The following is a 12,321-nucleotide window of genomic DNA, read 5'->3' as shown; positions in this document are numbered from 1 at the left end:
AAGAGGCTGTGTATGGGCCCTGGCACTGGGCAAGCGTCAGCCACAGAATGGTGACTCACTGCTCTCTGCAAAATTACCTGTGACAGGGGAGCAGGGATGCCCCCCGGGAAGGACTTTACACCTTGCACGGGGATTTTGTGCTCTCTGCATTTTTGGCTGCTCTTTCTGCCTCCCTAGGCTGTGTGACTGTCACCTAGTACCCAAAGGCACACAAAAGTCCCTGTTGTCCCTGCAGGAGGTCCATCTCTTTGTCAGCCCCCCGCAAACCCAGTCAACCCCTCATCTCAACACTCCTCCCCACATCTGCAACGCCTGCCCAGGCTTCTATGGGTCAGGCACCAGTCCTGTCCTGAGGTGCCCTGGCCCCTCTGGCAGCTCCTGGGGTGCTTCCCATCTCAGGGGGGGCTGTGGTGGGGGTCGTCTTGCTTTTTCCCCAAGGTGGGGGCTGCAAAGGGGCAGAGTCAGGCAGATGGTTAGGGAGGTTTTTGGGCTGAGGGGAGCTGTCTTCAGCATTGCTGCTTGTCTTGCTCCAGGTGCAGCTGCAACTCTGTAGTCCGCCTTCAAACTCTGCTGCCTCAGCTACCCAGAGGTTTGTGGGTGCTTAGAAAATGCAGCTATCAAGAGGCATCTTCCACTCACTCCTTCCCTGCACTGAAGGCGACCAGGGAAGTGTCTGCCTGGCTTCATGTCAGAGCATCCCTGCCTCCTGCGGATCCTTATCATGGGTCTGTGTGGCACCTGATCCCAGAGGGATCTCAGAGAAGCATGGGTGATGTGGGGCCCCCAGGATCCCAGTGGGATGCTAAATTCCAGAGAATGGCTCAAAATGTCTCTGCAAGGTGATAACAGCCCTGAAGTCTCCTGATCCCGTTCACCTCAATGGAAATATGGGGAATGAGAAGCTTTCTGTCTGGACATTCTCCTGAGATGTCTGGTGATACCCGGGAGCAGCCAGACTCTCTGCTGCTCTTTATCCCCCCAGATCCTGCTGTGACAGCAGCAGCCCAACAACCTCATCACTTGTCTTGTGCCCCAGGTCTTTGCTGGCTTTCCAGGACAGAGCAACAGCATTGTGTGCAGTGAGCTGTGGAATGGCTGCCTGGCTTCACTGCAAGCTCTGCATGGGGCCTGGGGCAAGGACACAGCAGTCACCAATGTTTCTGGGGATGGGGCACAGAGCAGGGGTAGAGCCTGACCCCTCCGTGGTGCTGGGGAGACCTGAGACCCTGGGGAAAGGGGGGATGTTTCCTCCATCTGAGCTTTGATCCATGGTGCTACCGATGTCTGGTATCCTACAGGTCTGTGTCCTTCATCCTTACCACTTCCACTGCAGCGTTCCCATTACCCTGCCTGCCCTGATCTCCCTCATCATGATGCTCCCTGCTCCACTTGTGTCCCATACAGTGCTCATACAAGTAGGTTTGACCAGTCTTCACAAAGAAGGAGAAATGGAGGAGTGTTATTGCTGTCTTTAACTACTGACTGGGAGAGTCTAGAGAAGATGGAGCCAAACCCTTCTTGGAGTTGTGCAGGGGAAGGATGACAGGTAATGGGCGCAATATGAAACATGGCAAATTGCAATTAGATATTAAGAAAAACATTTCCCATGGTCAGAAATGGGAAAAGGGGGAGGGAATCTCAGAGATACTTAAAACCCTACTGGACAAGGTCCTGACCAACCTCACAAGCTGGACCTGTTCAGAGCAGGAGCGTGGGTCAGAGACCTCCAGAGGTGTCTTCCTGCTTAAGGTATTTTATGATTCCAAGCAATCCTTCCAGTTTCTCCCTGTGTCCCCTTAATCCAGGCTGGGGATAAGGCATTGCAAGATGTGTTAATTTCCAACCTATACGTGTGCAGGTTGGCCTGGGTGTCTATGTGCTGTCTGGCCAGCTGACCTGAATGTGTGACCATGACACTACTGCTGTTGCCTTTCCATCTGTGGGCACTGCTGAGGGTGCCCTCTGCTGAGTACAGGCACCCCATCTCCTTGAGCCCCCTATTTCCTGCCAGCCATGGTTGGACAAGCCAGTGTGTCCCTAGAAGGGACCCTGACAGGCACCAGCAACATGGTGTCACTTTTTTTCTGATGAAACAGGAGCAGCCTCAGAAAACTGAGATCATGCCTTTGTTCCCCAGCACTGCCACCAGTCCCCCTCCCCAGGGGCTGGTAGCCAGATGCAGTGGGGCAGAGGGGGGGTCAGGATGGCATCCTGGGGCAGGGTGCTGTGCTGAGCACCTGTTCCCAGTGTTCAGGCAGTGGGTGACAGGCATGGAGGCAGCTGAGGACTGAACTACCCCAGCCCATGTGATAAGGCACTTCCATACCCTGGGGGATCTGAGGTGGGGTCCCTCAACCAGGTCACACGCAGGGTTTGCAGTGGAGCCAGGGATCGAAGCTAAGCTAATACTCTTGAGTACCAAGCAGCTCTTCCCATTTTCCTGTCCTTTTCTGCACTGCTTTGCACAGTCTCCTCTCTGCTGCACAGGAACCTTCCCTTTTGCAGCTGCAGTCTCTGGCACTCTCAGCATGCTGCTGTCCTCTCCACAGATCCGCCATCAGCTCCAACCCATCTCTGTTGCTGGCCCCAAAAGCAACTCTCCTAGATATGGTGCTGGCCATGGAAGACAGAGATGTGATATTTGACACACTGCTGTCATACCTTAATGGCATACAAGCTAAAGGTTAATTCTGCTCTCTGAATAGCTCAGCTCTTCTGGGTTGATACAGGCCCCGGGGTCTCTGGACATAGCTGCATAGAAGAGGGTGTGCTGACCTTCCATGTTTCATGGCTGGACTCTAAAGCCAGGCTAAGACATATAGTTCAATACCCCAAATATGTCATGAACCAAGAAGCTCTTTGCCAGCCCCTGTGTGATAAGCCAGGCAGGACGGTCTGTGCTGCTCCAGAGAAATGGGCTGTTAGAGCCAGCACGAGCCCTGATTCAGTTCAGGCTGCCTGCAGGAGCGACACAGACAGCAGGGGCCTGTCACCTAACATGGACAACCACCAGCTGAGCTGCCTGGGCTCTCTCCAGGGCTGCCAAAGAGACACCAACATGGAGAGGCACGCCTGGGAAGAAGTGATTTGCTTTTCTCCCATCTGCCTGACCACAGCTGCAATGGCACCAGTGATACCTCCATTGGAAAAGCTTGGGTTTGGATGGTGGGATCAGGTCTGAGTTCAGGGAGGTGCAAGAGTGAGCAAAGACAGGGTTCTTGGAGAGAGATGGGCACAGCAGAGGCACAGCATTGTCAGGACAGGGCATGAATGTGAGCCCATTAGTGGTGAGGCAGTGTCTAAACAGAGGTTATTACAAGGATCCTTTATTTTGCACCCAAGGGAGTCCTGCTCTTTACAGAAAGGAGTACCAGCAATTTGCTTAGAAGAAAAGGCATGGAGCAAAGGAGCTGGAAAGTTTTGGGAGCAGCTGCCCTTCAGCTCCATGCTCCTTGTTGCCATTACAGGGCTTGCTGTTCAGCATTTGCAGCTATTAAAAAAAAAAAAAAAATCGAGGCACTTCTTTACATACCTGAATGTGGATTTTTAAAGCTTGAATTTACATGAAGAGCTTAGATCTGGAATATCCATACTTTCTACAAAACTTTTGCTGATTTGCTTTGAACAACCAGCCCTGACTCCACACCTTACAGCCGAGGAACCAACCCTACATGACCGGCTGAAGGTAGTGGCAGAAACGAGGGGGAAACTCCGGCAATAATTCCCAGTTCATCCCGCCTCCCTACATAATTCCCAGTTCGTCCCGCCTCCCTACCCCTGTTACATCCCACTGGCTAAGCCACCGGCGGTGTCTAACAGGCAGGCGGCAGATGCGCCGGTTTTCCCCCAGCAGGTCCAGCCCCACGGGCAGGCGGGAGCTCCGGCCCTGCCAGCCCCGCCCCACCCCCGCACCCGCCGGGGGGGCCCTGCGGGGGGCGGGGGCGGCACGGCCGGCGCGTCCCCAGCCAGCGGCTGTCACCGGCGCCCCCGTGCGAGGCCGAGCGGCCGCTGCCGCACCGCGGGTGGGCCCGGGGGCTGCGGGGCTGCCCCGACCCCCGGCGAGCTCCAGGCTTCCGCCAGCAGCAGCCGCAGGCTCACCTGCCGCGCCGCGCCAAGAGCATCGCCAAGCGCCCGCCCGGGGGGGACCCTGCCGGGGGGTCCGTGCCCCGCTCCGGACCACCGGCACCCAGGTGTCCCTTGGCTCTGGGGCTCTCTGCGGCTCCCGGCTCGAGGGGCGGCTCTGGGGGGATGATGCGCAGCCCCTTACCTGCAGAGCCGAGCCGCGGGCGCCCCGTCGTGCGGTGCCGGGGGAGGTGGAGGGCGTGCCTGGAGGGGCTGCCGCTGGCCCTCGCAGTGGCCTCAGTTGCTGCAGAGCCCTGCACCCTCCCACGCTTACAGCCCACCTGCTCCAGGGCTGTAGTGACTTTTCCCTCACAGGCAGCTGGCCCCAGACTTAGCCCCAGGGTGTGTGCAGGGGAGGGGGATAGCTCTATACAGGACACACCTCATGTGACAAGTGCTCCCTGGGTCCCTCTCCTAGGGAAATACAGCTTGCATTACACATTTCTCTCGTCTTTTTGCTCTCCAGTGAAAATCATCCTTTCCTGTCACATTTCTTTCCCGGCTGACCCAATACAGCGCTGGCCATCCAGCTGTTGGCACAAGACAAAGCAGTGCACTCCTCAGGAAAGCGGGACGCGGAGAGCAGCTCTTATCCAGCTGTAGCAGCTTCAACCTGGCTTTGCAAAGCCCTTCTGACTGTGTTAGGGTGCTTAGCTTTAGCAATTTAGTAACTGCATCCCGGGACAATCCAGGAACACCAGAAAACCAGCAACATGGTCTGTATGCCACCCCTGGACACAAGTCCCCTCTCAGCACAACAGGCACAAAATTAATGTCCCCAGCACTGCCTGGGGGCTACCAGCTGCCCTCAACAATTGTGGTACACACGGCTTCCCTTGGCAGCACGGTAGCTGCATCCCTAGCTGGGAAAGCCAAGGTCCTCACCCACCTATCTGCCACACAGCTGTGGTTGGTGGCTGCAGCACTTTCTGCTAATAAACAGATGAAGCATCTTCCCCAGTGCATGCCAGAGCCAGCTTGTCTGCCTGTGTTTCCTCTCCTGGTCAAACCCCCCTGAGATTCTTCCACAGAGTCCCTTACTCATCCTGGGGACATCCTCAATCATCACTAGTCAGATGGCACCACTGAGACTGTCTCTCTGGGGTTAGAAACAAACCCACAAGTCCCAGTTGCAGTTTAACCCTTTGGGGTATTAATATCAGAAAGCATGGGAAAGATTCAGATAATTGAGAATTTTCAAATAAAAAAAAAAAAACACCAAAGCCAGCAACGTACTATAGCCCCCATACCTCTTATAAGACTTTCATATTCATTTTAAAGACACAACTTGGACACTGCTAGTGGCCAGCTCAACTCAAACCCCCAAAAGCCATGAGTTATCACAGCTATTAAAATGTTTGACAGAAGGATCCCAGAGCAGTTTGTACTAATTGCTCTGTATAAATACTCCATTATGTTCTCAGACAATCAGAATCCACCCAGCAAATCAGCCCCTCTGATCCACTGTAATCAAGAAGCAAAGCATGCATAACATCGCAATATAAACAGCATTTGCAGAGGGGCGAAGGGAGGAGGGGGAGCTGGCTTAGCTTGGCAGGTCCTGGAGTAATAGCTGCCTTTTTTGTTGTTGTTTTGTTTTACTTCTAATTTCCAGGGGAAATTTAATTTCAGGAAAATGCGGCACAAACTTCCAAGCCGGAGGAAAGCTGCAGCTGACAAAGGGGTCCGGAGAGAGTGTTGCAAAAGAAACAGCAAGGGCTGTACTTACAGGTAAGCTGTTAGAGGGCTCAGGTTGGCAGGGACCTCCGAAAGCCCCAGCTCGGAGCAATCCACCGAGAGCATGATGCCATCCTCCTCGCAGTGGCAGTGCGGTGGGCACGAGGGCGCAGCACCTTGTTCCGCAGGCACCGCCTGGAAGCGGGCACAGGAGGCCACCAGAAGGCCCCAGAAGAAGAGTTTGTCCATCCCTGCCTTGGCTGCAGCTGCGGGGACGGCGCGAGGTGTCGCCGTCCCGCTCCGAGGCCGGGGCCGGGCTGGATGGAGGGGAGCGCTCCCGCCCGGCGCGCGGAGGGCAGGGTACCTCCTGCAGGTCGGAGTGTGGCAGGGATGCAGCCAGGGAAGGGGAGGCATTGTTGAATGATCCTGGTTATTGGGTTTCAAGGGCTGGGCAGGGGCGTGAGACACTCCAATGGGAGGAGTTAAACTTTCTACTCTTTCCCTCTCTCTCTCTCCCTCTTAGAGCTGGCAGGAATTTCATTCAAAGGGAAGAAAGAAAAAAAAAAAAAAAAAAAAAAGAAAAAAGGAAAAAAAGAAACCTCAACAAATAAAGACCTGTTCATAGCTCCGGGACCTGTGCTTGTTTTGTAACAATGTTTTTGTGAGATAGCAGAGCAGGGGAAGGCAAAGCTGGCTCTGGCAGGGCAGAGGAGTATAAATAGGGAGGCAGGAGTACCCAACCAGCCCTTCCAGGGCTCCAGACTTTGGGACGCTGAAATATAACCCCAGATAAAGGACTCCGTGTGTCTGTGCTGGCTGCGAAACCCAGCTGCAACTGGAAAGTCAGGGTGCAGCTGGGGAGAAGGGAGTGAGGAGCTCACAACAAGCTGCTTGCTGGGAGCAGCCCTGCCCAGGCTGCAGGTCTGGCTGTCCTGTGGTCCAGCCCTTGCTCACGCACAGCCCCCTTGCTATCCCCGTCCGTGGGTCAGGGGCTGGGGGGGAGATGCAGAGGGATGGAAGAGCAGTGCCATAGTGCTGAGCTTGGTGGGGGACCGCTCCAGAGAGTTCTCCAGGACAGTGGGACATGGTGCTCTCGCAGGTGTGCCACTTGCTATAGTTTTGCCCAGAACAAGGTCAGGTGCATGCGACAGCGTCGATGCCAGGAGCAGGTGGCTGATTTGCTCCCAGAGCTCTTCCTAACCTTGGGTAAAGTGGTCAGAGGTCAAAATAGAGGAACAGTTCACTGTGGGGGCTCGGAGCCACATCATCTAGAGCTCCATTACACCAAAGGGAGCAGGTCTGGCTTAGCAATGGGGTACTGCCCATGCCAGCCCAGCCCAAGGCCTCAGGGTGTACCAAAACATAGGAGATGTTCATCAGAACAGGATTTCTTGCTACTTGGGTGTCAAGGAGCTACACAGTTCTGGGGCAGCAGAAGCACTTGCTTAGAAAAGGGCTCTGGATCTGCCCTTGGGATGAAGGCTGCAAAGGCCAGCTCTGTGTGGCATCTCTGTTCCCCCTCCTGATTGCAGCCACTGGTTTTTCAGGGTCACCGTGGTGCCCCTGACTGGGGTGATTGCTGTCCTCCTGTGGCAGTGGGTTCACTGGTAGGGGCTGAGTCTGGCCCCACAGCTTAAACTGTGCTGTGCCTTTCTCTACAGGGCCATGCACCTTGTCTGCAATGGGGATGGCAGCTGAACAGGGTTGTCTCATGCTGAAGAAAGACAGCTGGCCACTGGGCTTTGGGCAGATCTGAACTCCCATCAGAGCCCCATGCCTCCCCTCTAGCCATGGCTGGAAGAAGTGAATGGGGCAGAGAAAGAAGGGCCCAGGTCTGCATGGCTGCAAAGTGCACCCATATAGTCACCCCTCTGGCTGTGGCCATGCCATGGTAATATGCCGTATGGCTGAAGCACAGACTGGGAGATGGTTTTCACAGCCCCGCTTCCTCTGAATGTGCTTTTTCTTCTGGCAAAAGAGTTTGCTAATTGTAATCCCCTTTATCTCGGGATAAAAGAGGCAGGAGAGTTATCTGGGGTCAGGAAGGTGAGCCTGTGAAGTGGGACACTTAAAAAGTTCCAGCTTACTTGGGGCTGGCAGGTATCTCCTCCAGAAAAAACACTGCTCAGGGTTCAGGGTTGATGCACAGACTCTGGCTGAGGACTCCTGGCCTGGGTGAGGCAGGGTCTGAACCTATTCCATTTGCAAAGTCCATTGAGATCCTGCCGTTTCAGGACTGAAACCCTATCACTGCTAAAGTCAGTGGAAACTTTAACACCAAGTACAGAGGAGCGAGAATTTTGGTCTAGGAGCAGGAACTGATTTAATTGGAATTAAGTCCCCTCCATCATGAGCAATTCTGGACATGTCATTAATTAAACATTTGCAATGTGTTTTGACAGCTCCGAATCACTGCTTGGTGGGCAGACAGGAAGCCCTTCTCAGAGAGAGGGTTCCTCGACAAGTTTCCCTTCCAGCTCTGATGTGGGACTTCAGCATCGCCCGAAATAGCTGGATTTGCTCTGACAGCAGCCAGGAATTTGGTGTCAGTCTGGAGAAAGTGTCAGGCCTATCACTCTGCTCCTGGCTGCAAAAGCGGCTTTTATCTACAATTTCCCCATCCCTCTCTCTCCAGCCCAAGCAGCCAGACACCAACCGCATCGTGAGCTCCTGACAATTTCTCACTCAGTGAATTCTCCTTGGGGATCCAGGGCTCTGGCTGAGCACACTATTAATAGAGCTCTTAATAAAAATCACACTGAAGAGATTCCTATTGAAAACTGCCATTCTGCTGAAACAGAGCCATTTCCTCAGGAAGGCATTGACTGCAGTGACATTTTTCACATTGTTTTTGGAGCAACACAGCCTGAAGTTGGAGGGCTTTGCTCTGTCTGTCTCACTTTGCTTTGACTTTTCTCTATTTGCTTTTCATTCCGGCTCGGCTGTGGTGTTTCATTTCCATGTCTCATTTCTTTGAGACCTGATAATGGACGTTAATATTCAAAGTGTTCACTTATTCCAGCATGTCGCTCGGCTCCTGGCAAAACCAAGAATCTGGACATGAAGTCATTTAGACCAGAGAGCTTTGACCTTTCCATGGTAAACCTGGAATTTCTGAATAAGTCCCCCTAGGGTGGAAGTGTCACTTTTCAGCCACCTATCACTGAAACCGCATTTTACTGCGAGTAGCGTGGGCTGCACTGTGCCCTTATTAAAGGCACCGGGAGCTCCAAATGCAGCTCGTTCCTATTAACGCAAGTGGATGTTTTTCTGCAAGGCTCACAAGTGTTTGCGTGTTGTCCTCTAGCGGCAGGCTGCGGCTGGGGGGATGAGCAGAGCGCTGCTCCAGAGCAGGCTGAGCTGCGCTACCTGCTCACTGTGCCTGGCACATGCATCTGCACCCCCCTTCCCAGAGACCTGCTCTTATAGGATGGAGCTGGGACTCTGGGATCAAACACCGGGGGGGGGGGGGGGGGGGGGGGGGGCGGGGCTGTGGCCGAGCATGACACCTTAGCATGTGGCACCTCCGAGTGGCAGGTGACATCCCAGGTGGTATTTCTCCTGCTGCCTTCACACTGCATGGCTAACAGGTCTTCCTACAGCTTGCTTAAAAGCAGGAAAAAAAAAAAAAAAACCTTGGAAAAATTTAGAATACAGCCAAAGTGGGGAACAAGGTCCAGCTCATGGGAGGTACTGCAAGCACAGTTATTGCCTCTGCTCGTTGGGGTGGTGGAAAAGGGCTGCGTTACTCACGCCAGCACAACATACTTGAGGTGGTCTGGCTCCAGATCTCAGCCTTGGGCCTCCAGAGACCTGGGACTCCGGGTACCAGCGCTGGCCAGATCCTCTCTGCGGACCAGAAATGAAATGCCAAACAAGCTTTGGGTTGTGGACTGCAGCTGGCAAGGCTTTTCAGAGCTGCTGCAGTTTAAAGGCCAGTGGGGTTGTTGCAGAGGTATAGCTGAGGCAGGGCTGCAGCTAAACCCACACAACAGGCGCTGTGTGTCCCCCCCGGCGCCCAAGCCAAAATGACTCTGTGGGCCCAAGCAGGACAACTTGCTGTCACTCAGCAATGCTCTTCCTGAGGGTGGAGGGAGGTGGTGGGCAGTGCTGTGCTGTCACTGCTCCCAAGGTGCTGCCAATGCCCTGGACATACAGCCACGGACCTTCCCAAGCTGGAAGACTCATTGTGCTAGCTGAGCCAAAGGGCTGGAGGCTGTTTGTTTCTGCCCTCAGCATGCGCCAGACCTGGGGGCCCTGGAACAAACCCACGTGTGTTGTGTCTTCTGCCCTGCTCCCAGGGGGCAGCTGTTTGTGCCCTCTTTTATTCCCTTCCAGATTTTAGAGAGTTCAGGATCACCCCAGTAGATCCCAGTTAGGCTATTGATCTCCAAGGTCAACCAGTCCTGTCCCTACTGCAGACAAGGAGGATGCTGGCTGTTTTTCACTGCCAAGGTCGTGGCAGGAACTGAGACCCCACTGTGCTGCACACTGGAGAGGGACAACAGAGAAGCAGTTCCTCCAGAAGGGCTTGCAGGGAAAGGAGGAGATGCACAGAACCCCAGGCAGTCTCACAAAGCACAGGGATACCAGAGAAAAACAGGCATCACCAGGACTGGCTCGTGTGTGCCAGGGCATGCAGTCATCCATCTCGTCTATGGCACCTCTGTGGGTGGGACACACTCTTGGGATCTGATGTCTCTCCAGCATAAGTCCTCCAGACTTTCTCATCATCCCTGGCTCCTCCTGAAGCTGGTCCTCCAGGTTCTGGGGAGAGCAGGATGCGGCTCACACCAGCAGGGATGGGCTGAATGCAGCAGGAGCCAAGAGTCTGGTGCTTCAGATGCATCTGTAAGCCTGCGGCATACGCCAGGGAGCTGTTTGAGGTCAGGCACAGGGGCAAAGGCCAGAAGAATGTTCCTGGTGCTCCTGCTCCCATCAGGGCCATCCAAAGGCTGAAATACCACAGTCAGGCTGCAGGTGAATCTGGGCCCAGCAAGGACTCCCAGAGACTTTCCAAAATGTAAATGCAAACACTTCCAAAAAAGCAGAAAGCCCCAGTGCCCAGCAAGCTGCTCCAGCTGCCTGACCGGGGCAGGGGAAGGACGGGGACTGGAGGTATCTGTGCTCCCTGATAGCAGGAAGGGCTAGTGCCAATGAAGTCACACAGAGAATGATGCCTAGGGCACAGAATGACACAAGCCTCAGATACACTTTAACTCCTTGCTCTGAGAGGTGCTCCTTGCAAAAAGTCATGAGGCAGCCTGGTGGCTCCATGCCCTGCAGAGAGGAGGGACAGAGGTGCAGAGCTAGGCAAAAGACCTGTAAGGTGGAGCAGAGCCCTGGTTCAGTGTTCAACATTCTTGAAGACCTTCCTTTTTGGAGTGCCTACATCAGCTGGGTAAGGAAGCCAAAGCCGTGGCAAGCCTAGCACATGCAAGAGCAGGGTGTTGAAGAGGGAAGCTTGGCTCTAGTCCTAGTTGGCTTCCCAGGAGGAACTCCCCTTCCAGTTCAGACCTACCCTGAATCTGTCTGGCCCCAGTGCTTCTGCTCTCCAGGAGGTGTCTGACAGCAGTAGCTGATGAGAGAAGATACTGGAGATCCGGGGGAGGAATAGGCTGCAATCTTGGTGCTGGTAAAGCTCAGGTGGAAGAGACAGTGAGCAGTGGGCATCCCCGCACCATGGCTACAGCTGGTACAGCCACAGCCTGATGCCAGGCACTTAATATCATGAAGGTGTCCAGCTTGGGATGTGCCAGGGTGTCATGGGCTCCCTGTGGTGGGAGCAATACCCTGTTACTGTGTTGTGTGAAGATGTGGCAGCTGCTGGACTCTGTGTCCTGGAGGGAGCAGGAGCAGGGGAGACCCTCGGGCAGAGGTGCAGCACCAGTGAATGGAGAAGTAGTGGCCCCAGCCGTCACAAGCATGGTCCCATGGCTGTGGGTCCCCAGGAGATCCGAGCATTGGGTACCCCTGTTCTCCTGTCACTTCACAATGCTAAGCCAGTCTGCCCCTGCTCTGACAGCCATGGGAAGGGGGTGGGAAGGAGGGGTCCAAATGGACATGGTCCTCCTCATCTCCAGGGTCTTGACCTCTGCATGGGGGCTGCTGAAGGAGGGTGGTAGCTGGATACTGCCAGACTTCAGCAGGCTAAAAATGAAGAACAACACAGCACAGTCCAGAACTTGCTGGGCGGCCTGAGCTGGAGGCTTGTTTTGTTTTACTGTTTTGTTGTCTCTCTCTCCCTTCTGGGTTTTGTGGCTCTGAGCTGCAGGGTTGGAAAATTATTCATCCAAACCACAGCTCCCACGACACCCTCTGTAAGCATCTGTGGCTCCAGACTCCACTGCAGCAGTGGGTGGGAGGTCGTAAATTCATCATCATCACCAAGTCGGCCTCCTGTTAGACAGGACGTGAAACGTGGAGCAGCGGGCTGTGCCACAGTCGCAGCCATACTGAACTCACTGCATAAAACCTGTTGGCACATTTGCATGACATATCCCTGTCCTGTGCCTGTCCCGT

The sequence above is a fragment of the Falco peregrinus genome, chromosome 16 (assembly GCF_023634155.1).
Source record: "Falco peregrinus isolate bFalPer1 chromosome 16, bFalPer1.pri, whole genome shotgun sequence".
NCBI lineage: Eukaryota > Metazoa > Chordata > Aves > Falconiformes > Falconidae > Falco > Falco peregrinus.
Note: the sequence above shows the minus strand (reverse complement) of the source record.